The sequence below is a fragment of the Camelus bactrianus genome, chromosome 27, assembly GCF_048773025.1.
Source record: "Camelus bactrianus isolate YW-2024 breed Bactrian camel chromosome 27, ASM4877302v1, whole genome shotgun sequence".
NCBI classification, from domain to species: Eukaryota; Metazoa; Chordata; class Mammalia; order Artiodactyla; family Camelidae; genus Camelus; species Camelus bactrianus.
The window spans coordinates 35,761,508-35,787,434 of record NC_133565.1 but is presented as its reverse complement, the minus strand read 5'-3'; the positions used below and the strand labels follow the sequence as shown (position 1 = coordinate 35,787,434).

The 25,927-nt window shown below is 57.8% G+C and overlaps 2 long non-coding RNA genes across 11 annotated transcripts; one reads left to right on the top strand and one right to left on the bottom strand.

Annotated features, from left to right (window-relative positions):
* Window positions 1-1,378: 1,378 nt before the first annotated feature.
* On the bottom strand, window positions 1,379-25,530 carry LOC123616922 (uncharacterized). Of its 10 annotated transcripts, none has more exons than XR_012502652.1 (9): window positions 24,228-25,224; window positions 17,071-17,290; window positions 15,639-15,802; window positions 14,512-14,649; window positions 7,465-7,554; window positions 6,909-7,086; window positions 6,394-6,529; window positions 3,970-5,427; window positions 1,379-2,733 (listed from the first exon to the last, which is right to left on the bottom strand). It is a non-coding gene; the product is annotated as an uncharacterized LOC123616922 (long non-coding RNA). The 10 variants fall into 10 exon arrangements; XR_012502651.1 differs by lacking the exon at window positions 1,379-2,733 and adding an exon at window positions 25,283-25,530 and having other exon boundaries at window positions 2,967-5,427; window positions 24,228-24,594; XR_012502653.1 differs by lacking the exon at window positions 1,379-2,733 and adding an exon at window positions 25,283-25,528 and having other exon boundaries at window positions 2,967-5,427; window positions 24,228-24,383.
* Window positions 5,434-11,236, top strand: LOC141575227 (uncharacterized). Its single transcript, XR_012502660.1, has 3 exons — window positions 5,434-6,200; window positions 6,412-6,543; window positions 8,068-11,236. It is a non-coding gene; the product is annotated as an uncharacterized LOC141575227 (long non-coding RNA).
* Window positions 25,531-25,927: the final 397 nt, after the last annotated feature.

Genomic DNA, 25,927 nt, shown 5'->3' with positions numbered 1-25,927 from the left:
GCTCTGGGCTCCGGGGTGGGCGTGCCCCGTACTTTCCCTGCTTGGAGGCTGCACCCCAGGACGCCCCGGCTTACAGCAGCCTGCCTGGCGCCAAACGTGTACACGTGGGGTGCTCACTCTGCAGAACAATGGGTGTAATAAAGGTGGGGGGAAGCAAGACGGTAACTGTGTTTCTGCAAAGTGGGGGGAGAAACAGGACGCAAGCGCACTGAGGCTCTGTCCCTGCGTCTGGGCGGGCTCTGCCGGGCCGGCGGCTGCCTGGACACAGGACGGGGGGAGGGCTTGATAACAGGTCTCCAAAGGCCATGTGTCCCGCACGGGAGTCGTCAAGGCCCCCGAGATGCCGCAGTGAGGCCTCCGACCCGAACACTCGCCTCGTCGAGGGCATCCCCGCGGGGACGATGGGCTGTCCTCTTCTCCAGGTGCAGAAACAGACCCCGATCCACCCACCCGGCCCTGGGGGGCTGATAGAGCTTGGCCCCGAGACACTCAGTCCACCGTTTCCTGCTTCCTCCCCGTCCCTGGGCTGGGCTCACGGGGACGCTGAGCCGTCAGGGAGCTCCTGCCTCTTCCACCTTCATCAAGGGTCTTCTCTCAGGGAGCCGGGCCCCCCTCCGTGAGCAGAGACGCTGCGCCAGGCCTCACGCTGGGTGCTTCACCTGCCTGCTCGTCTAGTAGCTCGTAGGCTGCGAGAGGGCCGTTAGTCCCCTGCCCCATCTCTGTCGCCTCGGCTGTCAGACTTCGTTTAAATTCTCGCCTCTATCACTTTTGAGTGGTGTGAACCCGGAAATTTTCCTCTCCTGAGCCCCCATCACTGCGTCCATCAAACACAGTTCTTAAAAACACCAAGCTCCTTTTACGTTCCCACGAGGATTGAAAGAGATGACGCCAAGTAAAGAACGCGGCCCCGTTGCTGCCGCAAGATCAGCGCACCCGCACGCAGCTGCTATGTGAGTTATTACCAAGGCCACACGGCTGATAGACAGCAGAGCTGGGTTTGAACTCAGTTCTCATTAACTTCCAGAGCTCTTCTAGCAGAACGTCTCAGGGCTGTGGGGCTAAGAGGCGGTCCCCAGACCAGCGTCATTGGAAATGCTAACCTCTACCCGCCCCCCCCATACCTACGGACCCAGGAGCCCGGTGGCAGGCCCAGCGATCCGCCTGCCCTTCAGGGGAGCCTGACCCGTGCTCAAGTTTGAGACCCCTTGGCGCGGGGAACCGCAGCGGGACGCTCCCTCCACTGCCCTGCCGCCCCTGCCCACCCGTCACTTGGATGAAGCTTCAGAACTTTGCAAAGCTCCGTGCAGAGAAGAATCAGGCAAAGCAAAGCTATGCGAGCGAGAGGATGGGACGCAAAGGAACAGTCAGAGCCAGGGAGGAAGTTAGCACCGACGGGAGGGTAGTTATTTTGAATGAAATTTTAACAACAACAACAACAACATAAGGTGAGTTACAGCTCCATAAACTCCTAAAACCCGCCCCCCCCAACACCTCCTTTCTCTGTGCGCCCTCTCAGCTTCGGTCCTAAGAAGGGCCACAGGGACGGGCAAAGTCTATGAGCATCACCTGCTGCGTTTCTCCGCCCGGGCAACCTGGCCTCTTGGCAAGGCGAGCCACCGTGAGATCTGGAAAAGGAAGAAGGAAGGCTGGCCCCTCTCCCACGAGACCGGGAGAGCAAGCCCATGAGGCCCCCGTGCTTATCAATGGTCGGGGCCGGGGTGGGGCGGACCGGGGCTAGGACCCCAGATTTAGGGAGACACTTGCCCGGCCTGGAGAGTAAGCAGAGCAGCTCCTGGAAGTTTGCACTCGTGGTTCCGCACTCTTCTCACCCTGGTCCCGCCCTGCGGGAAGGCGACTCTATCCCTTGACATTAAGACTTGAGTTTCCCCTAAAAGTCACCTGAGTCAGGACCCTCGTTTCATTCTCTGAGTGGAAAGAGCCACCCGCACAGCAGACAGGCGAGGGCCCGGAAACCTCCGCCGACAGCCGCTGGTGGTGGTCCTGCGGGCGGAGTGGGCCCGGCTCCCGCGCCGAGGCGGGCAGCCTGCAGACGGGACAGAATCCCGGGGACCCCTCGCCCAGGCCCTCCCAGCTGCCCGCCCGCGCCAGCTGCCAGGCCAGCCTCTGGAGCCGCACGGGATCGGAATCCAGGCAGCAGGTGGGAGCCCCACCGGGGGAGGCAGTGAAACTCGCGGCCGTAAACGAGTTTGTTATTGCTGTTAACTTGGGAAATAAACATCTAGAGCACTAATGAAACACTGGGCTTTCTGTCTTCATGTCTTGGAGTCCAGGCTTTTCCCATCACCATGGCTGCTTGGAGCCGGTGTGGCCCTTGGTGACACGGGCAGGGCCTGGTGGCTGCGGTCCCAGGCGGCCCCTCCTCCGTCACCCACGCCTCTCTTTGAGGAGGTGCCAGGAGGGGGGACACAGCAGAGGGACTTGGCCGGGGAGAGAGGTTTGTATGGAGGAAACACACAGACCTTGAGTTGTGTGGCGACGCGGGATCATTTCCGCTCTGTCCTTGGCTGCCCCAGGTCCTGGCATCTGCCCCACAGAAGCCATTGTCACCAGGGGGGCCAAGGGAGGGAGAATGATGGGTGACTCCACGCAGATGCTGTCGGCGGCCTCAGTTTCTCTAACTGGAAAAGTGGAGTTTCTAGGTGCGCCTGCTTCCCCGGCTTGAGTGTGGGTTAGACGAGATGAGCCGGGAACACCCCCAGCCCCGGCACCTCCCTGTGAGTGCAAGTGATGAAGCGGGGGATGAAGCGGGGACAGAGGCAGTTCACGCGGGTGTGGGGAGGAGACGGTCTGCTCTGCCCTCTGCCCTAACACGCGTCCCCAGATCTGAGCCCGTGGTCCTACGTCTGGGCCCGGCCACGGCCTTGGGAGTTAGAACCTCATGTGTGTTCTTGGTTTAAAAATCACTCGAGGGAAACTGAACTGACACCACCTTCCCTCAGACAACAACTGCTGTGCACACACAGTCACATGGAGAGGAGGAAACAAAGAACTTTTTTTTCAGAAAAAAAATTTCAGTTTTAGCTGTAGATGTTATGTGCTGTATTTAGTGTAGGTTTGGCACAGTCTTATACTGCCTGACACTACGTGAAGGTTTAAGTAAGTGTGCTGATTCCAAAATAATTACCCTGTCGGGAGTTTAGGGGAGAGAGAGAATGAGAGACGTGGTGTCCAGCGCTCAGACCGCTGATGACCGTGGGAGTGTGGGAGAGGACAGCCTGGCGTGGGCCACCCAGGGAAGCAGCCCCGTCCCTGCAGTAAACACAGGCACCACAGCTGGGGGCAGGGGGCACCGTGCTGCGTCCCCTGCCAGGTCACAGAGCTGGCCCTGGCTCCTCCGCCCGGGGACGGGCGTCGGGGTGCACTGGTGGGGGTGCGAAGTGAGCCTGGCTTCCCCCCCACGGGCTGGCTTCCCCATCCGCACTCAGCCCCTCGAGAGCTGCGCGACCTCGAGTCGGAGCCGAGCCGTGCAGACAGCACATCCGAGGCCTCACACGCGGGCCGCCCACCGCGAGCTGCATGAAGCTCGCACTTAACGTGAAGGGAACAGGATGTCCTGTTAAGCTCTCTGGGGCGGCTCACATGTTCTACAGAGTCTGCTGGGCACACAGCAAGTGCGTAACACATCACTGAATGCGCTGGGGGTGCTGCTGGCCTGTCCCTGCCCCCTTCCCCTCTTCTCCCCACTCTCACCCTCTCCCAGGGCAGCTGGGACGCTCCGCACGCAAAGAACATTCTTCGTTTTACCGAATTCTCCTGCGCTAGTCTGAGCGCACTAACCCAACAGGAGCCGAGTGGGGGGGGTGTGTGTGTCCCCTCCTTGACCTGACTTGAGAGTCACACTGATCTGGGCTTCAGTCCCAACTCTGCCGCTTACTCAATGTAACTTGGGGCAAATTGTGTAACTTTTCCACGAGCTTCACATCCCCCGGCGCAAAACAGAGGGCACACCTTTCTGGAGAACTGACGCAAAGGTTAAACGGGTTGATTCTGTAGATGCCAACGAGCTGTTAGCTGCCTTCCCTCCGGGGCTGTCGCAGCTCGAGGACCTCCGTGCTCCACTCCTGCGTTCCCACCATTAGAACTTCACCTCCTAAGCCTCTGATCCTTGTGACAACACAGTGCCCATTGGGAGGAACCCTAGGGGACTGCATGGCGGAAAGGGTGCAGAGCACGGGGGACTGGAAGATGCTGAACGCGAGGGCAAAGGCATAGATTCCCAGGCTGGATGGCACGTGGGCTCTAATTCTGGTTCTGATCCCACCACCTGGGAGGGTATACTTGGAGTGTCGCGTCGTGGATGTGGTGTGGAGGATTCTGAGGTCACTTCTGGCGTGGGGGGAGGCATGCCGTCACAGGGTGATGTCTGTGGATGAAGACGTGGGGTCCCTGGGCCTTGCTGAGCGTGGGGGCAGAGGGCTGACAGCAGCCTGGGCGCTCCTGCTCCTGGTGCTCAGCGCTGGCCGGCTTGCCCTCCCGCTGCCACCACCCTGCCTGCTCCTCCAGGAGGCCCTCCTGCTGCTCCTCCCGAGCATCTCCTGCCCTCTGCTCTCCTTCCTGCAGACCGGCCCGGCCTGCCTGGCTGTGAGCATTGATATTCTCCACTGTGAGCCTGGCTGCTTCCGGCCGGAGCCGGCTCTCGCTGGCAGAGGGGACGGATTTTGAGCATGCAGCTCCAGGCCTCAGCATCCTCCTCCCCAGGCCTCATTACAATATTGTCGATACTCCCCTCGAAAGGGCATCTCTCCCGACGCCTTCGCTTTTTTATTAATGTGCGAGAAGGCGAGTCAAGCCTGATTATCATGAAGACAATTGCTAAACCCCTCCCGGAGAGGCGCATCCAGACTGTGCAGGCGGTTTAATTTCAGAGACCCATTAATTGGCAAAATTGCTTAAGCAGCTGCTCTTGGTGTCATTTCAGGACCACGTTGTGAGAAGCAGAGAGGAGGGGAGAGGGATGGAGGGAAGGAAGAGGGCTTCCCAGCGGCTGGCCTGCCCAGCCATGTGGCACAGGCCACCGGCCCAGCAGCCCCAAGGTCCCCACTCTCCCCAGGCAGACAGATGCCAGCGTCGCAAGAGGACCACTCCATGGCCTTGGGCTCGCTGCTCCCTCCCGCCCCACTCCCCGCAGTCGCTCAGCCTTCGCAGCTGCATGCACACACCACCATCCTCTCTACCACCTCCTCCCCGCCCAACCACTTCCAGCCAGTAGCAAATTCCCATTCATTTTCAACATTCGGCTTAGAGTGTCAGCTCCTCCAGGAAGGCTTCCCAGGTTTGCTCCCACAAGGTCAAACTCCTCTTCCTCCCGGCTGTCTTTGTTCCCTCAACACTGTCATTTCCAGGACAAGGCTGTATTGCGGACGGGGTTCACGGCGTCGTTCTCTCTCTACTCCCAGCACACAGCGCCTGTTGTAATGAATGGGCTAAATCAAAGTTTGTTACAAGGAATGTGCAGCAAAGAGCACGAGTGCTAAGCAGATACCTCACTAAATTCTATGCTGGTATCCACCTCATAACCTCCACCGGATCAAGAACCGGAGTGTTTCCAGCTTCCCAGAAAGCTCCCTAATGCCTCCTCCTGGGCACCGAGGCCCAGGAATCGCCCTTTTTCTGACTGTCATCACCGTCGACTAGTTTCGTCTGGAATCGTTGAGCAATCTTCAGTTCTGGCTTCATTCACTCACCCTTATGTCTGCTGGACTCGTCCATGTTGCGTGTAGCTATTAGGACAAACAGGCTTTTAATAAATGTCTCCTGTGAACCCAGTTCTGGCAAAGGCTTCTTGTTACCTAGCGCACACCCATTTCCCCTTCTTTCCTCCAGCAGAGCTCCGATTTATATAGACTGGTAATGTGCACACCTAATGGCTCCTGGATGACTACATTTCCCAGGCTGCCCTGCAGCCCAGGGTAGCCAACGAGACGTCAGAGGAAGCCACTCAGGAGGGCTTTCTTGAAGCTCTTTACAGGGGATTGAGTCGACCCGGAGGCCTCCTCCACCTCCCTTCTCGTGCCTGGTATGGATGTGATTGGAGCTCCAGCAGCCATCTTGGGCCATGAGGAGACTTGAGAATAGGGCCGCCTGATAAGGATTGTGGAGCAGAGAGCTAACAGAGCCTGGATCCCTAATGACATCCTGGAGCCTCCGTGCGCACCCTGGACTGCCTTCCTCGTGGCTGTGTAGGTCACTGACACTTAGGTTTTCCACTACAGGCAGGAGAACCTCATCCTAACCATCAGAACATAATGGTGCCTAAAACCTCCTGTTTTCCACATGGTGCCTGTGTGGTCTGGCTTACTGTCTGCCCTCTTCTTCCCTTCCCTCCTTGCTTTCCATTCACAGGGACCTTCTTTCATCTCCTCAAATACTCACATGTCTTTTTCACCTCAGGGCCTTTGCACGTGATGTTCCCCTGGCAGGAGTGTGCTTTACAGCACCTGCCTGGTTTCTCCTCGCTGCAAGCCCCGTCTCTTCAAAAAGGCCTTCCCTGAGTACCCGATCTAGGAATCTGGAAAAGTGGAGGTGAGTGTGGTCAGAGAGCGCTTTGTAAGACGGGGGCAATTATAAGAAATAGAAAGAAGGTGAAAAGCAGTCAGTACATGGAGGAAAGTCCGTTAACAGGATCAAGTTCAACTGTGAGTAACAAAAATGTCAGAATAACAATGGCTTCAAGGAGACACAAGTTTGTTTTCCTCTTACACAAAAGACATTAATTCACCAGGAACCTCAGTGCTTCCCGTCTTGCTTCTCTGCCGTCTTACTGCCTAACCTGATGGGATCATGTGGCTGCTCACGCTCCAGCCACTGCATCCAGAACCCATGCAGCTGGCAGACAGAAGAAAAAGAGAAAGGGACAAAGGAGGAGGAGGTATGCCAGGTTCTCCTACCAGCTCATTGGCCAGATCTGGTTATGTTGTCTGTCCCAGCTTCGGGGAAGTCTGGGAAACATAGTTGTGATTCTGAGCCCAGACGAAGGTCAGGGTTCCATGACCAAGGAAGAAGGGCAGAGCGGATAGTGCAGCGAGCCACTGCAGTGTCTGCCCTGGGACAGGGCAGCCGTTCCATCTGTGGAGGTGTGGCAGGTCACCAGAGAGGGAGAGGCACTGAGGCTCCGCCCACTGGCCACCTTTGCACTTGGACCTGCTGTGACTTGCTTCCCTCAATAGCACGCAGTGGAAGTGACAGGGAGCCAGCTCTAAGCCTCAAGGGACCTCGCGGCTTCAGCTCACGCTGCTCTTCCAGCCCCGCTGCCCCATGAACAGGCTCGGGCCGCCTGCAGGAGGATTAGAATCCACAGGAAAAACCGAGGCGCCGCCGCTGACAGCTAGACGGCCAGCAGGCGTGCCGGCACAGCCATCTAGGACCCACCAGCCCCCAGTCCTTCCCCCCACCCCCCGGCGCCAGAGCACGGACATGCGTGCGAGCACACCCAGCAGGGCTCACCAGCACACACGCGAGCCGGATCAACTGTCATCCTGAGTCACTGAGCTTTGGGGTGGTTCTTGCGCAGTCTTCTTTGGCAAGATACCTGATCTGGGTGGGAAGGCGGCAGGTGAGGACACACTGGGAGTGTGAGGGGAGAGGAGACTGAGCAGACAGTCTTGGGAGGCTGCAGTCAAACCTGCTTCTCCCAAGTCACCCCAACGAGGCTTATTTATTCCAACGTAAGAGTCTTCCTGGGAGCCAGGGATCTTCCCAAGGGCTTCGTTGGGAAGAGTATTAGACGGGGAGATCAGGAGCCCCAGCCTCCAAGTTCCACTGTCCATAGCAACTGTGCAGCTAGAACCAAGTCCCACCCTGTCTCTCGTCCCCAGATTCCCCAGCCATGGCGTCGACTTAAGCCTCACGGCCCCTTCAGCGGTTCTGATAAAGCCAAAGTCAGCCAACAAGGAAGCAAAGAAGGCTAAGCTGGGGGACTTCGAGAAAGGGGGCACGGAAATGGATTGTTGGAAAAGCTGCAGCGTTCCGGATGGAGGAGGAAAGGGGGCTCAGTGCCGCCCCCAAGTGGCCATGGCCTTCCCTGAGGGTCTTTCCTATTCCTTACAGGTGGTATTTGCAACCACTTCTCGGCAGGATCGCAGAAGTGACTGTGATCTGCCTACGCTCGCTCGGTGAGGGGATGACAGCTGGAATGCCAGCCCAGACCCCTGGATTTTGGTCCACCAACCTCGCTGCCACACTGATTGCCCTGCCACCGTCAGCCAGAGTGATGCCGGGTGTGGGACCGTGTGGCCCCGGCTCCAGGGTGCCACACACCGGGGCATTCTCTCCATCCAGTTGCGGTCGGTCCCTGGATCCCTACACCTCCTCCACATTGGAGGAGCAAAGAGCCAAGGCTGCCCCAGGCTTCTCGGACCCATGACTGCTCTGCTCTGGCACGCTGCCGTGGTCACACAGCTCCCCCCGCCAAATGTGGGCAGTGGTCAGGCCCCATCTCCCCCACCCAACTCTGGGCAGTAAAACACTGGCCCAAGAGTGGGGTAGCACTGCCTTCCACACCGGGACGGGGGCGGGCACACCCACTGCTCCCGTGCCCAGCAACCTGCTGGTGAACTCAGCCCCAGGGGACCGCGTGGGCTTGAGCCTCCCCCACCCTAACTCCCACTTAGCAAGCCTCATCTGGCTTTCTGGCTTCTGCCCAAATCCCTGGTTCCTGCTGGGACTGGCCACCTGTTCAAAGCCCTGGCTCAGCTGAACCCAGTGACCAGCAGTGCCCCAAGAATAAAGGAGCAGATGCTCAGGGCTCAAATCTCAGCTCTGCTACTTGCTGGCTGTGTGACCCTGGGCATTTTGGTGAACCTCTCTGAGCCTCATGCCTAAAATGGACAGGATAAAACCCACCACAAAAAAAAGTGGTTAGAAGGATCCAGAGTAAACTTTCACCTTGGATGATGTATCCGGTGGCCACGGGTTGCTCCAGATAGCGCAGGTTGGCCCTCAGTGTCACACTCTCCCCTCCTGCCGCCTTCCCCAGGACTATCCCTGCAAACTACATTTCCCAGACTCCCTTGCCTGCTGGCTTCCCATGAGGTTCAGCCCATAGGAAGTACCGGCAGGAGACTGGAAGGCAGGGAAGAGGGAGAAAGCCTTTGTCTGCTGCCGTCCAGTGCCTCCAGCAGCGGCGGGGCTGTGGGCCGGGGCAGCCGGGGCCCGGGGGCTGCAGCAGGTCAGAGGCGGTCCCAGCGCATCTGCAGAAGAGCAGCTCCAGGTGCCCACTGGGGGGGCTACGCCCGGCAGGGCAGCTGGGCTGCACAGGGCTGAGGGCCTCAGCCCCTGCACGGGAGCAGCCCCCGGTGGAAGGGTAAGGAGCTTCACTTCCTTTTTCCCTCTGATCTTTTCGCCCCTTGTAACCCCACTCCTTGCCTTAAATCTGCTTGGAACAAGTGGAGCGATTCCAGTCTCTGCCCGGGCCTGACAGATGCCGGGGACAGCAGGTGGCCTGCACCCGGAGGGCTTCGCACTCGCTCTGTGCATCCTTTCCTGAACCCTACCCCAGCCCTTCGCGGGGCCAAGCCCACCCAGGCACCTCCTCCGCCACACACACGCCCAGACCCTCAGGTCAGACGCAGGCGCGGCGTCAGTCACCCTGTCCTCATATCAACGGCTGAAACCTTGGTTCTCCGCTCAGCGAAAGGGCCCAAGCCCTCTGTTCTGGCTACTTCCTGCCAGACCCTGCCTGCGCCCCAGCAGCCCTCAGCCCCCTCGGTCCCCACCCCTCCAGGGGCTCCCGGCCACCCTAGTAGGGAAGAATCCTAACACGCGTACAGCTTCCCACCCTCCTCACAGGACTGACTCAGCCCAGCGGTGACTCTGGGGCCGGCGCAGCCCTGTGAGGATCTTCCGGTCTAGCCTCTGCTCTTCGGAATTGTGAGATATTATTATGCCCATTGTACAGATGAAAAGAGTGAGTCTCAAAGAGATGAAGTGACTCATCATGGCCTTCTTCAGAGAAAGGCTCCCGTCCAGCATCCACACTCATCCCTTCCTACTGAGGGTTCTCCCATCTCCCCTTCCTTATCTTAGGTGCTCATGGGGTCAACATGCCCACCCCCCAGTGATGCAGAGCCTTCAACCCAGGCTGTGTCCCAAGTTCTGGTCCTTCTAATCCTGAAACTCCAAAGTAACACAGTGTCTCAGGTTCCATCTCTGTTGATTGCTATGTTCTGCCAGAGAGGGAATAAAAATTAATCTGTACCGAAGTGTCAGTGGGCCGAGGTGTCCTCTATTTCTTAGAAACACATTTGTTCCGAGCTGAGGCCTCCAGGAGGTGTGCCCACCACCCTGGTGGGCGCCATCCGTGGAAATAGCCACCCCCACGCCCCGGAGGCACGCGGTGCATGTAGAGACAGTGGCGCTGCCTTTCCAGAGATGATGTTTAATCCGAGGAACGCACTGGTGGGAAGAACTCATGACCAGGAGCCAGGAGACCTGGGTCTGATCTGGAATCGCCCACGAGCCGCTGACCTTCTGTCTATGGAATTCTGTTTCCTCTCCAGAAAAATCAGGGCATGAGCTTGCACAAAGCTGAACACCTACATACGCTCCATTCAGTCACGTCCCCGCTGCAGAAACAAGTGGACAGAGGGCAGGGAGCCAAGGACTTGCCCAATACCCCATGTTTGAGAGAGCGGAGCCTGACCCTGGACCCCGTTCTCAGCCTCGGCGTCTGGTCCTACCACACTCACTGGGGTGGGCAGCTTCCTGCGCTGTAACGTCGCTTGCAGGCTCATGCCTGAGGCCTCGTGCGACGGCGATCTTGAGCAGCGAGGTGGGCGGGGTCATCGGGCGCCCAGGTCCACCAACTCCCCCCTCCGCGGGGACCTCTCTCCAGCTGCAGCGCGGAGCTGGCTCCTCCAGGTGCCAGGTGGAATCCCGACATCCCCCGCCTGCCTGCGCCTGGCACGCGGAGCCTGACGACAGATGCCCGGCACCTTGTTCTTGGCGGGAGTGACAGATTTGCGGGTCCCCTTCCAGGAGCCCCGCTCGCTCCCCAGGTACACGCTGTGTCAGCCCATCCCGAGCTAGTGAAAATAAACAGTGCCATTATCCCTCCGCTGACTGCCACGCGGTCTATTTACACCACTTAGGACGCAGGATAAATGGCTTCTCAGTTTCATAATGAAAGGAATATTTCACTTTGCAGAGCTGAGGAACTGTTTATTGGGCATAAAAACAATGTTTATACTGTTTTGATAATAAACTGATCTGGAAGTTGGTTCGTTTAGGCAATGGCTTGCATCTGATGTGGTTGTCTCTACTGAGGTTGGCGTGGGTCGGGGGGGAACGGGGGTGCATGGGGCCTGTGGTCTGGGGACGCTCAGGGCCCTCAAATACCCTTCCCATTGGTGGTGTCAACTCGCCGAGTCCTCACAGTGCTCTCTGAAGTGGCTGCCATTATATCCCAATTCACAGGTGGGGAAACCGAGGCACAGAGAAGCAGAGCAGTTTTCCCAGGTCACAGAGCCAGTGTTGGATGGTGTCACGTGGTGGAGCTTGAGTTAAATGCAAGCAGACGGGCCCAGGAGCCCAGCCTCTTCACCACCACGCCGGAGATTTGTTCTTGGCTAAGAAAGGCTGGCAGGTGGGAGGGTACACCGAGAGGGGGTGAGCAGAGGAATGCAGCAGCCCTAGAAGCTGGAAGAGGCAAGGCAGCCTCAGAAGGAGCCAGACGTGCTGATATTTTGATTTTAGCTCCATGAGACTCATTTCTGAATTCTGACCTCCAGGGCTGTAAGAGAATAAGAGTGGGTTGCTTTAAGCCACTCAGTTAGCTTGTCAGCCACTCAGGTAATTCATCAGAGCAGCAACGGGAAACTAAGTTAGTCCTACACAGTGTTACTTAGTTTTCTGCTTTGGTCCTGGTTTCAAAACTATTGTCTTGTGGACTCCATGAATACACCAGGATTTGTCAGCATCCTGTTGTAAGATCAGAAAACTCCACTTTGGTTTATGCAGTTCTACCACTGAGAGTCCCGGCGCTCAGAGACAGGAAGGCTCTCGCTTAACACCATCAGCCAACAACGGTGAGGGTGGGGCTTGAACCCAGGAACTTGGTTCCAGACCCTTGTCCCTTCTGCAGACTGCCCCTCCTCTCTGGGGCAACCTGCCCTTCTCAGGAGTGACGAAGCAGGGCCACTGTGGGGTCTCAGAGCAGCTTGCTGTGTGAACGGTCAAGCGTGTGTGTGTTGCTCTTTGGGTTTTGTTGCTCCGTTATTGGTTGCTCACTTAATTTTGTCCCACAGTGGATTCTAGGCCCTGGCGCAATGAGGAAGGGGACACTATTTCGAGTTTGCATCTTCACGCCACTTGCCAGTGGAGGCCATTTTTGGAGAGGAAGAGGCAACAGTAAGTGACCACTTGGACATTTCAGGCTCCTCCTGGGCATGGCCCTCATACCTGGGCAGGGCCATGGGACAAGCTCTGGCCAGTGGAATGTGGCGGAAGTGAGATTTGCCACTGGCAGGCCCGGCCCCTGGACCCTCCCCAGGCACCCCTTGCTGGTTGGCTGGCTGGGTGCAGAAGGCCCCGAGGAGGACTTGAAGGGCTCTAAGGCCTGGAAGACAGCAAGGGTCTCAAGGCCAGCAGAGCCTAAACTGAGTAAGAAGGAGCCGGACCCCTGAGTGGCCTCCCGGAGGAGAGCCGGCCAGCAGAGCCATCTGATGGCGATGCCCACGCTGGACCCTCCGCCAGTGACAAGACCCATGGACTCTCACTGGCTTAAGTCACCAACAACTGGGTGCTTGTCTCTGCAGCATAACCCAGCCTGTCCTGACTAGCGCAGCTGAGAAGGCAATACCCAGTGCCTCTCAGATGCTCAACAAATGTAGTTACTGGAAGGGCCCTTAGAAAGGAGCTGTGTCTCCGGGCAGACATTAGATGGGGTCTGTGAAATAAGTGTACATGTAGCTTCTAGATCCTTCTAGCTCCACCTGAAAACTCCCTGAGTGACTGAGAGTTAATGGCCAAGAACAGTTGCCACAACCAGAGGGAAAGGGCTGAGTAGCTTTTCCACCAGTGGTGACTTCTTACCAACTCCCCATTGCCTTCCACTCTTTGCCTTCAGACGCTGCTCCATCCGGGAGAGTCTAAGGCCAGGACAGAGGAACCTCGGTCCTGGCTTGAGTCCCTCCTGGTGGGATGTTCCCGTCCACTACTCTTGAGGGCCTCCTAGTAGAGGTAAGTGATTCTTGGAAAGGCTCAGGCCCTAGGAGGATGGATGTGGTCCAGAAGCAAGGCAGGGGAGGAGAGCAGAGGGACTCCATCTCTAAAGCAAGAGGCGGCAGGGTCTCTCCAGGCAAGGCTGGGGAACCAGGCCAGGGCCACCTCCCCCTGCCACTCCACTCCATTCTCTTCTTAACGGAGACGCCGTCTGAGGCTCTGGGAATAGATCAAAGCCCAACTGGCTCTAGAGAACAAACGGTCAACAGACCCAAGAAAATGCATTCACCTTCCCAAGGAAGCCAAGGAACGAGAAAGAAAACAACGTGTTGGAGGAAGGTCTAAACTACTATCGTCTGTGAAACGTGTTTCTTTTCTTCCACATTCTCACGGTTTGGGAACCAGGGTGCGTCCCACAGTCAGCAGTGTATCACTGGATAACTAGGGGCCTAGAAGAGCAGTGCTCTTCCCTTCCACGGTGCATAACAGCACAGTGTGTCTTGGATTAGATGAAACATAGTGGAGATGTGGTCATAACCACTTGTTAAAAGCGCACTCCTTTGCTCGACGAGGAATGTTCGGTGCAGCGCATGCCTCTAGGTGCCTGTTAAGACAGCAGGAGATGAATCCCCTGGTCACCAGGTAGAGGAGAGGTGCCCAGCGTAGCACGTGGCAAGTTTTTTTAAAATGCCTACATGATGGTATTTAACCACCCAAAGTACCAAGGTTGCAGTGTTTCAGAATAGAGTGACACAGGTAGGTACCGGAGGACTGAGCATCGGAACCGCGGTCTTCGTGTCAGGGTGGCCTTCAGGTGAGTGGGGAGGCCGGTCCCAGCCAGGACACAGCTTCCACGCAGCAGACACTCCATAAGCAGAGGCTGAATTAGGGTCCGGGACTAATGAGTGATCTCTTCAACTCTCCTCCTTCTACACTTGGCTTCTCTCCCTTTCTTCCCCTGTTCCTTTCTACTTTCTATGATGAGGATGCACGGGAGAAAGTCTCCAAATTTTCAGATGTCTACAGAAACTCCTCAGCCCTTCCTTCAAGCCTTCCTCCTTCCTGCGCCCCAGCCCTTCTCTGAAAAATACAAGTAAAGTTAATAGCTGTTACCAGAATATGAATATTTTTAATGTTCAGGTCCGACGCTCCACACTTTCCAAGCACCGTCTAGCATTTTGTTAATATTTCCTTATGGCTTTTAACTCGTCCTTTGAAAGTTAGTTATTTGTCTGCTTGTAAATCTCTTCAGACAGGGATTAAGTCTTTAACTCTTTGTGGACCCCTCTCCCCTTCACCTAGGGCTGTACCTAACATTTAGCAAGTACTCACATGATTGGGTAGATGAAGAGATGATGGATGGATGGACGGATGGACGGGTGGATGAACATACGGATGGATGGACAGGTGGATAAAATTATATATTTTTTATTCTTCGGTCATTGAGAAACAGGCCGAGAGAGAGGTTCCCTACATGACAGAGAGTTCAAGGCAAAGCTAGATTTCACAGGGCACAGCCAATTTATTCGATACTGCAAATGAGTAAAAATGATAAAGTTCCCCCAAAGTCCAGCAAACCAGATGGGTGTCTGCGCCTGGTCAAATATATATGATATATTCTTATTAATAAAGCCAGACTCGTGTCCTCAAATTATCCAAGGAATACATTTGCCCACCCACTGCGATGGGGAAGCGAGTACTTATTAATAAAGCAATAGCTAAATCTAATTATATCCCCATCAGAGGCAGCTGGTAATAAAACCGGGCTGGTCTTCCAGAGCTCTGTGACCTCGCTGACCTCAAATCAAAGTTTAAACCATCCGTCAGCTTCCAGTACATTCCCAGCACACCCACCAATTACAAGCACCCTGGTGCCGCTGTCTGCCGGGGGTCAGAGGTCACCGCGTGCACGAGGTAGCTGGGAGCTGGAATGGGGCTTTAGAAATCTCATTATCCTGTTAACCATACATTTATCTGACAAGATAAAAGAGAGTAGGTGACCAGGCTATCATTAAAGATTAATAGAAAGTATAAAAAATTCAGCTGCAACCAGCATCGCTGTTTAGCGCTTGTGATCGGCATGACGGGGTTATTAATCAGGGAGCCAAGAAGATTTAAGTCTTTGCTCTTGATATTTTCTGTTTTTATTTTTAGTTCAGTTTTGTTTTTTTCCTTCCCTCTGTCTCAAGTCATTACCTCGTCTCCTACCACCCCAAACCGAAGGTCAAAGGAGACTCCTGCTAATTGGCTTTTCTGGTTTCAAATCAGAACCCATCGGGCCAATTATAAAATTGCCCAGACTCAGCGGTGACGCGGGATGAGGCGGAGGGACGCCGCGAGCTGGGGCAGCCGCCCGTCCTCACGTGCCGGGCGTGTTAATCAGCAGGGAAAATCAATAGGGTTTTAATTGAACTCAGCCCTCTAAGGCACACCCGAGCCCCGAGCTGACTTCTCCTCACCTGCGACTCCATTTCGGTGTCCGCGGGAGATTCTCAGCCGGCGCCTCCCCAGGACTCGCGGGGCGGCTCGTCGGGAGGCTGGGGAAGCCTTTTCTTCTGCTTGATCCGTGCTTACCACCCAGCCGGCCCCGCCGCCCTGCGTCTCCCCTGGCCTCGCCCTTCGCCTGTTTGGAACATAAATCAATGTCGTTTTCCTGTGCAGCCCTGGACTGTGTGCTCAGGTGACAGCAGCTCCCCTCTGCCCGGCCAAGGCGGAGGGGCTAGGAGATGGTGAGTGAGGGAGGGAAGCGGTGTCCAGAGCAACGGCGCAGCCCAGCCTGACCCGCAGGAGGGGCCTGTGCCTCGCTGTCCCCAGAAACCTGTTCAGGGAGCGGGTTGACCCCAGACGCTCTGGGATCCGCACAGCCTCAGCAGCGGCCACAGAGGCCCGCCAGGACTCACACTGGTTGCTGGGCGACCTCAGGAAAGTCCACCAGCCTCTCTGGGCCTGGTTCCCAGGTTGGAGAGTGGGGACAACCCCTCCCTCTCGGGGCTGTTTGAAGATTAGAAGGAATCCTAGGGTACAATCTCTTCTATTGTAGTCACTTCCGGCCTGGCTCCAGCTTCCTCTGGGTTCCATTAACGCTAATCTGATAAATCAATTAAGGGTAAGAGTCTATGTGCTGACTGACCGGCCTCTGGCTGGTTGCCAGAGTTCAAGGACAACATTTATTCCTCTGTGCAACTTCACTCTCTGCACCCACTCAACACCCGCCCCCACCCACCCCCCGAACGTGAGTCCCCAGGGGTGGTCGCAGCGCACAGGCACTGGCCACGGCCCCACGAGCACCGCCCAGCACGTGCCCCCGCGAGGGCTCCAGACGCGCTTGGTGATGAGAGGAATGAGCGTCTGGCTGCACGGAAAATCCAAACCACCCGCTAGAAGTAAACTCAGGGTCAAAGGCGAGCACGCAGGGCTGAGGGCCCAGCCCAAGAAGCCAAGGAAGGCAAAATGGGAGAGAAGGGACAGGTGGCTCAGAGAGTGGCTTAGGCCCAAGGTCGGGCATGGACCCAGCCTTCAGAGCGGCGTGACTCCGACTGCAGCCTCGGGCTGGCTCCCCAGGGAGCTCCGTCGGAAGGTATTGCTCCCCAGTCCAGGGACCACAGACTTGTACTTATCCTTCTATTTTAGCCCATTTTACAGAGTGCCTTGCCACAGGGTTAGCTGGGGACAGTGGGATGTTGGAGCCAGCCTCTGCCTGCTCTCCAGACCCGATTCCCTGCGACCGTTCCACAGACACCACACTGGCACCTTGCAGGCAGCCATGGGGGGATATTTATACCACGGGAACTGGTGAATTGGTGTTTTTCCCTGTGGAAAGCTGGTCATTAAACACATACCAGCACACCCCAGTTTGGGGAGGCCTCCTCTTCCATCCCAGATTCAACTCACTGAGGTCAGGCTTGCTCCCTCCGCCAAGTGCCTCACACTCTGCTTTGCTCAAGGCAGGAGCTCCCTTCTAGACATCAGCTTCTGGAAGTACGGTGCGAGCAGAAGGCCGTCCAGGCATCACTGTCATTCCCCAGCTGTGGGTGGCAGCCTGCCCTCAGCCCCGGGCTGCCGGCTGTGCGGTGCAAGCTCCCGCAGTCTTCCTGGAGAAATGCGGCCCCACCTGCAGAGATGAATAGGTGATGTCAAACAGCCCCAGGCCTCTCCCCAGATCCCTAAAACTCACACGGGGAAGCTTCAGTGACTCAGGAAATGAGCCCGGCGGTGGTTCAGGTCTTGGAAAATGCGGGCTGGATGGTTAAGTCGGCCCACGAGCCCCAATCGCCAGCTTGCTGGTGGAATCAGAGGGGGCGATCCTGTTCCCCAAAGCACTGTCTGTGCTTTTCAAGGGAGATGGCAAGTGACAGAGAGGAGAGTGAGAGGCAGGCCTGGGCAACGCTCTCACGGGGCCCCTGAGCCCCTAGGTGTGCGGCCGTGGCCTGCAGCACGGCCAGGTCTGCACGGGGCGTGGGGTGGTGGGGGTCCTCAGAGGACTGGCAGGCTCAGCCATGAGACCAAGTGACTCACAACACAAGGCTGCACTCTCATCTGAGCTCATGCCCATGAAGCCGGTGTGAAGGGAGATCTGGGGTGAGAGGGGCTGGGTCCCCGTCACCTCTGCTCCCCGCCACAGTGCCCAGGCTGCAGGTCATTCTGAATTAGGCTCGTTGAAGAAATAAATCTGAGTTCTGGTCCTCTGCCCCACGCGACCTTAGCTCCCCCATAGGGACCATGAGATGCCTGGGCTTCACGGGCCCAGTGATGTCCCTCCTGCCCTATCCGTCTGTCACCTGCTATATCTAGGTTTGAGCAGCTTGGAGCTCAGGAAAGACTGAGTGCACAGGGGATTCACTGCCCAGCCAGGCGTCGGGGTGCCCCCGCCTCCCCGGCTCGGCCCCTGGGCAAACCAGCCTCTGCCGCCCGGAGCCACCCCGCTGGCCGGGAGCACCTCCAGGGCCCGCCTGTGGGAGCCGGCCGAGGGCCGAGCCCGAGGTGGGTGGGAAGCCCAGGCATGTCCCGCACCACCATCCCTCAGCCCCCTTGAGTGGAAGGATGTCAGAGGCACGTCAATGCCTTGGCAGCTGTTGGTCCCGGCAGACAAGGCAGGGAGGAGGCCTGGGGGCATCTGAACCCTGCAGAGCCGGCCTGCATGGGAGGGTCACAAGCTGGCCGGCACCCCACCCCACCGCCTCCAGGGGTCTGGGGAGAAAGAGGGTGAAGAAATATTTTTTCCTACATTTTCTGCCAACTATGTGCTGTGTAGTTTCTCTCCTTTCTCCCTTATCGTAGCTCCCCGGAGCAGACCTGCCAGCCCCGGTCCTCCAAATGGAGCTCAGTGAGGTGGCGTGTCTTGCCCAAGGTCACTCCGGCCTCCAGGGCTGAGACCTTTATGGATGACAGCTAAAAGGGACTGAGCACCACACTCTGAACAAACCTAGGAAGGAGGCACCCCCATACGTTCGCTCATCACCCCGATTTTCACGTGTAAATGGTGAGGCCCACCCCTCCCACTCCAGCCAAGGTGCCCTGCAGCCGTGCTCCCCGGATGCTGGTGTCTAGGGCGTCCCACAGGCAGGCGTCCACCTGGAGGTGACTGAGTGCTTTTGTCCAGGACGCCTCGAGCGGGCAGGGGTGGTAGGGGGCAGGATGACATGGTCATGCCCCAGGGGAAGGCCAGCCTGGGACCCAGACTTACGCCAGCTTTCCCGGAGGCCACAGCCCCCCTGGGGACCCAAGGGACAGGCTGGAAGTCTTTGACTCTCCCACCGTCTGCACCTTCTCCACGTGCCTCCCGCTAGTGTCTCTCCAGGACCCGCCCTCGCCCACTTAAGCTCTGCCGTAGAAAAAGGCCCCCGTCTCCTTCTTTCCCCATTAAGGTCCAAAGGTCCACTGTCAGGCTTTGCTTCCTTGGTAACCAGATCCTAGATGCTCCAGCCACACACCCTGCACACAGCCCTTCCCTCAGAGGACTTTTCTAGAAGGGAGGGGGACAAGGACCACAAATGAACCAACACACTCAGTTTTCCTAGCCCTCCTCCGGGGAAGCGGGAGCTGAAGGAGGCTGGCTAATTACCCGAAGGCACCCGGGGGAACTGCAGGGGCCGGAGTCTGAGCCAGGTGGGCGCCAAGCCTGTGTCTGCAGCAGACCTTGTGCCCCCGCAGCTCCTGTCTGGACCAGACCCTGGTTGCATGGGGACCTCCACGGCCATCTCCTCTCCCAGCCTCTGGCGACCCCCTCCCTCTCCACAGCTCGCATCTGCCTCGGTCTCAAGCCTAGGGCCCCTCTCAGCCCAGGAGCAGCCCCCAGCTGCATCTCCCTCCTTCCCTCATCCCTCTCCTCCCCTTGTCCCAGGCTCCCGGCAGCCGCCCCCTCCATTTCCATTTTCAGAACGTATTTATGGGGGCCTGTGGCAAGCCGGGGCATCGGTTCGGGGCTGGAGAGACAGAGGTGAGTCCGCAGACAAGGGAGAGCTCCCTGCCGCCACATTGGTGCCCCTCCGGGGATGAAGCTCTGACAGTGAGAAGTGCTAAGAAGGCCACCGAAGCCGAGCGGGCCCCCCGGCCCATCCCTCGGTGACCCTGCTGTGCTGAGGCCCTGCATTGGCCTTGAGGAGCAGTCAGGAGGCAGGAAGGCCCGCAGGAGGAGAGCAGGCCAGGCCCTTCTGAGCGTGGCACCGTAGTGGACGCCCTCCCTCACTCACTCACCGTGGGAGGGAGGGGTCACCCCCAGGTACAGACGACCGGACTGGGGCTCCGGGAGGTTGCTGAGAGTCACGGGAGCCAGTGTAGAGCTGTGTCAGAGCCCAGCTCTCTTGACTCCAGCCCAGCGCCGCTTCCACATCACACTGCCTCCCCGGCCAAATACGAGACGGCGGCGTTCCCCCCACTGTCCCCCCCGCCCCATACGTTCCCCTAACCCGGCGCAGCCTCCCCGGCACCCCAGCCACCCCCAGCCCCTGCTGAAAGCACAAACGGTGGGGCAGAGTGTCCACACTCACTGGCGCCAAAGTGGCCAAGCCGGCTCCTCTCACCCCCCCGGCAGCTAAGCCCTTAGCAGGTGAGAAATTGCTTCCTGAGAAAAAAGTGGTTTTTAGCGGATGACAGCCGCCCAGGAACTAGGCGAAGGGAGGAAATTTCAGTGGCCGGGACCTCGCGAGGTCTTCAAGTTTAATAGCCCGGCGCCATTCTGAGGAAGAAATTGGCCTTTCTGGACACGGGTCCCCGCAAACAACTGTGCTCTCTTCGAATCCAAAGCCCGAGTCTCACAGAGGCGGCGGCCGGCGGCCGGAGGGGCGAGGCCGGGCCCGCGTGCTGCTCTCTCCCGCGGCCCCTCCGGAGCGCCGGGAGGCACAGGAGACACTGTCTGCTGATCAGCAGCTTGGGCAAAACTTAATTGCTTCCCTGAACCTGAAAAATATCAAACTGCATAAATAAATGTGCTTTAAATTATTAATAAAGGCATTTACATCTGGAGTTGAAGCATGAAAATTAATTTAATTTCTTATGCTAAACTGGCTGGCGCGGCGTGTGATTTGAAGATTTGAAGACACCAAGGGCAGGGAAGAAAGTGGGAGCAGCGTTATCTCGGGCACGTTGCATTTGAGATCCCGAAAATAACAAGAAAGAAAGAACGAATGGAAAGGAAGGGCGGGAGGGAGTTCTCCTGCAGACCCAGATGTAGGCCACTTCAACACTAGAAGCAAGGACAGAGAGGCCACCTCTCCTCGGGGCTCCTGCACGTGGGAGTGGCTGGAAGGCTCTGAGGGAGCCTGGGTTTCTGGGAAGGGCGAAGTCCTTGGCTTTCTCGAGGGCAGGCGTAATTAAAGTTGAGGTTGGGATGGGCATGTCAGATGAGCTTGGAAGGCTGGGGAGCTCAGCTAATGCCTGTGTGCCCGGGGAGAAGGGACCCAGAGACCCTGCCACCTGCCCACAGTCCGCCCTAGCGCTCTCAGGGTGTCGTCCCTCCAGCTTCCGGAAGCAAGGTGGTACCAAACAGCCCCGCACCTGAATCCCAGCGCGGCCACTTACTAGCTAATACCCTTGATCCAACTTCTCTCCCCTGGGCCTCAGTGTCTTCATCTGCACAGTGGGTTACTAGTATCTGTCCCCTAGCATCTTTGCAAGGATGCAGTGTGGCAGTTGGGAACTGCCAAACCCCGAGCCCAGACACCATTAGGGCAAGTGATACTCCCACCCGTGTTCTCCAGTATCTTTGGTATCTGTCAATAACGCCTAGATACTTCTGTTTTGTGGGAGGGAGAGTGAAGGAGATATTGGGTTGTGGGCCTGGTCTGAGGAGAGAGCAGAGAAAGAGATGATATGGGACCTCGTCTCATCTGGCCTCTGGGACTGGGTTGAGCTCTGAGAGCTAGAAGCTTGAGAGTCAGAAGTCAAAAGGTTCTACAGGACTGTGGGCAGACGCGGTGCTGCCCTGGGGCCCAGAGACAGCTGCGGCTCTCCCGCCTCCGCCGGGAACGTGCTGGGTACCAGGGATCCGTGCCCTGGCCAGCGGGAAAGGCCCCTTCCGGCAGCAGGGGGAATGCTGGGCAGGGGCGGTGGGGATGCGAGCAGCAGAGGAGGGGTGGGGTGGACACCACCGGTGACCAGACCCCCGAATAACCAGGGGACGCTCGTATCTAGCAGTGGGGCGACGGGAGCAAAGGGCTGAGATTCTGTAGTCACAGCCCGGGGGGCGGGAAGACGGGGCCCAGGCACTCACAGGCGTCAGGGCACGCAGCCCCTCCCACGGCCCTCGGCTCCCGCCCTGCGCCCTTACCGGGTGTTGCTCTCTCCCTTTGTCTGGTCTCCAGGGGAGTCGGGGGTTAGGGTTCTGTTTAAACCCCAAGGAGAACAAGGACTGATTCTAACACACCGACCAACGCTCACTGAAACACCAGCGAATGCTCCACTCCGCGTGCTGCTTTCAGTCGTTCAGTCCACGTTTTCGTTCTTCTAATGCACTTGAGTCTGAACGACCACCTTGTGAGGCAATGTCCCCGCTTTACAGTAAGGGAAACTGAGGCCGAGGAAGGTGACTTGTCTGAGGTCACGCAGCTTGTAAACAAGCCACAGAGCAGGGGTCCAACACGTGGTCCCTGGACGGTGTGGAGAGAGTCAGGCTGACCTGGGGCTGAATCCCAGCCCTTCCTCTTAACAGTGACGCTCGCTGGCGTGGGTTAAGCCCTCACTGTGTCCCGTGTACTGTGCTCTACAGCTTTTCCAGCATCTCCCCCGACCCCGTGCATCTTCACAAAAGCCCCATCACCGAGGCACCCCCGTGCTCCCCGTGTGTAGCAAGAACACTGTGCTAAGTTCCCTCCCTCTGGTCTAGTGAGTCGAAAGGCAGGGTTCCATGCCCCCAGCCCTGGGCCCCACTGCCCCTCACTTAGCAAGTGCAGCTTCCCCACGGCAGTGAGGACGCAGGGGCCACAGCGCGCCTAGGCTGGGGTGGGCTCTCAGAGGACAGGTGTTCCCTTGCACAGGCCACACAGCTTCCCAGACCCAAGCTGGGCCCAGAGGACAGAAAAGACAGACCAGAGATGGGTGACTGAGCAAGGACCCTCTGCTCCCCAACGGGACAGGTGTCGGCCTTGCGGTCTGGCACCTGCCCCAGGACATGGGCGTCTGCCTCAGCCCTGCCCTGGATCTCTCCGCCTAGCAAGGGGTAAAAAGCAGAGTCGGCCTTTTGTCCAACAGGTTGCACTTTTGTTGCAATTAATCAAAGCCCGTACGCCCTGCTCTCCACTGCGTACTGCTCATTCAGTTGAAAGAACTGTGGCTTTAAAGTGACGCAGGCCTGCATTCAAACCCTGGGGGGCCTCGGGCAGGCCGGGCTCCTGCCTGGAAGCGAAGGTGTAGGGCTCCCTTCCCAAGGAGATGGCTGGTGCGGCTCCGGGCCACGCCATCACGGCCGTGACAGCACCGCCCCTCCGGCCGCGCGCTGGACGCAGCCTCGAAGGCAGCACAGCGGAGCAGAAGGCCCGTCGGCCATGGGGATGCGTCTGAAAGCAGGGGGCGCCTGTCCCTACTTTACTCAGTCGTTCTTGTTTCTCAGATATCAGCCTTCCTAATTGCCTTTGAAAACGCTTCCAAACTGCATCACAGTAAAAATAAAGTTTCTTGAATAAAAATGGAGTGAATGCTTATTAAAGGCAGACATCAGTGTGGGCTGGACTCACGACGCAGCTGAGGTGGACACTGCATTATCTGTCTTTAGATTTTATAGCCACCGGGGCTCCCCGTGGGGTCACGGTATGACGCCAACGTGTCCATTTTATTGGACTTGAAGAAGGGTTTTATGTTACAGCACAGCAGAAGTCTACGGAGTTTACAGCCATTCCCTGTTTCGCGGCACACTGCTGCTCGCTGCTTTGGATTAGCCGTCGCTGGGACACTTGTTGGGGACGTCACCGTCCGTGACTGCACGGCAGAGTATAAGGCCAAGGAAAAGTTGCCCAGGGGCGGGGGCCGGTGGAGCTCAGGGGTAGAGCGGGTGCTCAGCGTGCATGAGGTCCTGGGTTCCATCCTCCATACCTCCATTAAATAAATTTTAAAAATTTAAAAACATAATTACCTCTCCCCTAAGTAAACAAAAAAAAATTTTTTTTAAAGAACGGAGTATTCCTGAATACCACGTATTTTGTGTTGGGCTTGGGAGGAAAAAAATCCCATTTTCTCAGAAGTCACTTTGACCCAAGTGAGTCAGGCATTTCACTGGGAGGGCAGGACGGGCTGGGCTGCCACTGGCTTCAGCGCTGTCCTCTCTTCCTTTCTGGGTCCCCTCCCTCTCCAGGTGAGCACCTCTGAGCCCCCTGAAATTGTATGGAAACCTACATGTGCCTTTTTCTGGGCACAGAACAAATAGCAAGAACCAGAGCCTGCGCCTGCTGGCTGCGGCTTCCTCAACCCCAGACCCCACGTCGTGATCCTGCCCTCAGCATCCCGGCCCCCTTCCTCCTCTCGGCCCGGAGCTCAGCTCACGGGGTGAGGGCGTTGGGAGTCTGGTCAGACCCGGTCCCCACCTCCCACGTGACCCGAAGCAGGCATCTTCATTTCCTCACCTGTAAGACAGGAATGAGACACCTGCTCCGCTGGTTGACGGGGCACCCCTGTGCGACCCTGGACATGGAAGTGGCTGTAAAGAGCCCTTGGTTACTGTCGGTTGCCCACCTCAGCCAGGTGACCAGCAGACTGTCGTCCAGTTGTGCCCGTTTCTCCTAAAACAGCAGTGGTCCCAGGGGAGGGAGGCGGACTCAGGTTTCAAAGGCGAAGCTGCAGGAGAAGGAACTTCTCCCCTCCTCTCCCTTCCCCACCTGCTCGTGGGGAGCGGGGGGCCTCTCCTGCCCCGCGCCAGAAGCGAGCGCGGAGGGGGCTTCCGACAAGCTGCTGATGTAAGTGGCGAGCCCGCCGTCCTGGGCTGGATCCCGCCTGGGCAGGGCAGAGCCTCCCTGAGCCGTGGCGCTCGCCAGTGACCCCTGCCTCTCACTTCTTGTGCTCGGGTGTGGGGGCCCCGCTCCCTGCTCCCCAGGGTGCCAGGTGCTCAGCTGGCCTGGGATGTGCTAAGACTTGGCCTTCTTGGAACCATGGCCCATGTGTACAAGCCTCACCGGTTAGACCCTGGAGGGAAAATGGGGCAGAGGGTCCTGAACCCCTAACACGCTTCTTGCTGGGCCTAATATACCTCTGCGTACTAGAATGTCAGGCCCTGGTTTATTCATTTGCTCAGTAAACATGTCCTGAGCAGGTACTGAAAAGCGGGCCCTGTGACAGTCACTGGGCAGAGAGCAGAGGAGGAGGAGAAGGAAAATTGAGACCAACGGTCTCATTCGCTCTCACACAGATTCTTCTCTGTCTGTGTCATGCTGGGTTCTGTCCCTCCCTGGCACACACACACATACACACACACACACACACACACACACACACACACCCCTCACTCTGCTCTCCTGAGAGGCTCCTTGGCTGGGGCCCTTTCTAGAAGCCAGGGGAGCTCTGTGGGAAGAGTAGGTTGATTCAGCGGCCAGAATCTCCTGCCCGCCCCCGCCCCGCCCCGCCCCTCCCCAGCCTTCCTCCAAACAGGACCCTCCACCTGCCCTCCGGCCTGCTCTGGGCTCACCCCTGTGCTGGACCGGCCTCGCGGCTCACCAGGGCCTCGCTCTGCTTCCCTGCAGTGTCTAAGATTTAGAAGAAGGAAAAGCCAGAAAGGGAAGCGTGGCGAGCCCAGCTGGGGCTGGGGGGGAGGGCAGAGGGGAAAGGGCCCCAGGCTCGGCTCAGAGCAGAAGTGGCTGATGCGCTGTGGTCGCCTTGTGGTTGAGGCCCCGAGGCTCATGCAGGCGGTTGTGGGGAGCGCGATCTCCGGGAGCCGATTCGCAGAACTTCTGAAGGTTTTGTAATAAAAGGTGTCAGCACAGAGCCGGAGATAACCAGGTGCCACGGCGCTGTGCCAGGAAGTCGGGCGGTGATGACAGCTGTGGGCAGGCATGGACTCAGGCTCCCCTCTGGTGAAGGAGGGCGCGTGGGGCCACTTCCGAGCTGAGATAGTGAGTCCACGTGGAAGAACTCGCTTGTTTGTGGCTGGGGCGGGGGTGTGACCAGAAGAGAGATGCGCTCAGGCAGCCCTTCCTGGCAAGCTGGGAGTCCACACATGCCTCAGGCTACAGCCGCCTGCCGTAGGGGTCTCTTCCCGTGCTGACAGTCTCAGAGTAGACATGATCCTGGCCTGGGAGGCACAGGGACGGAGGCCTGTGGGGAGAGCCTGAGA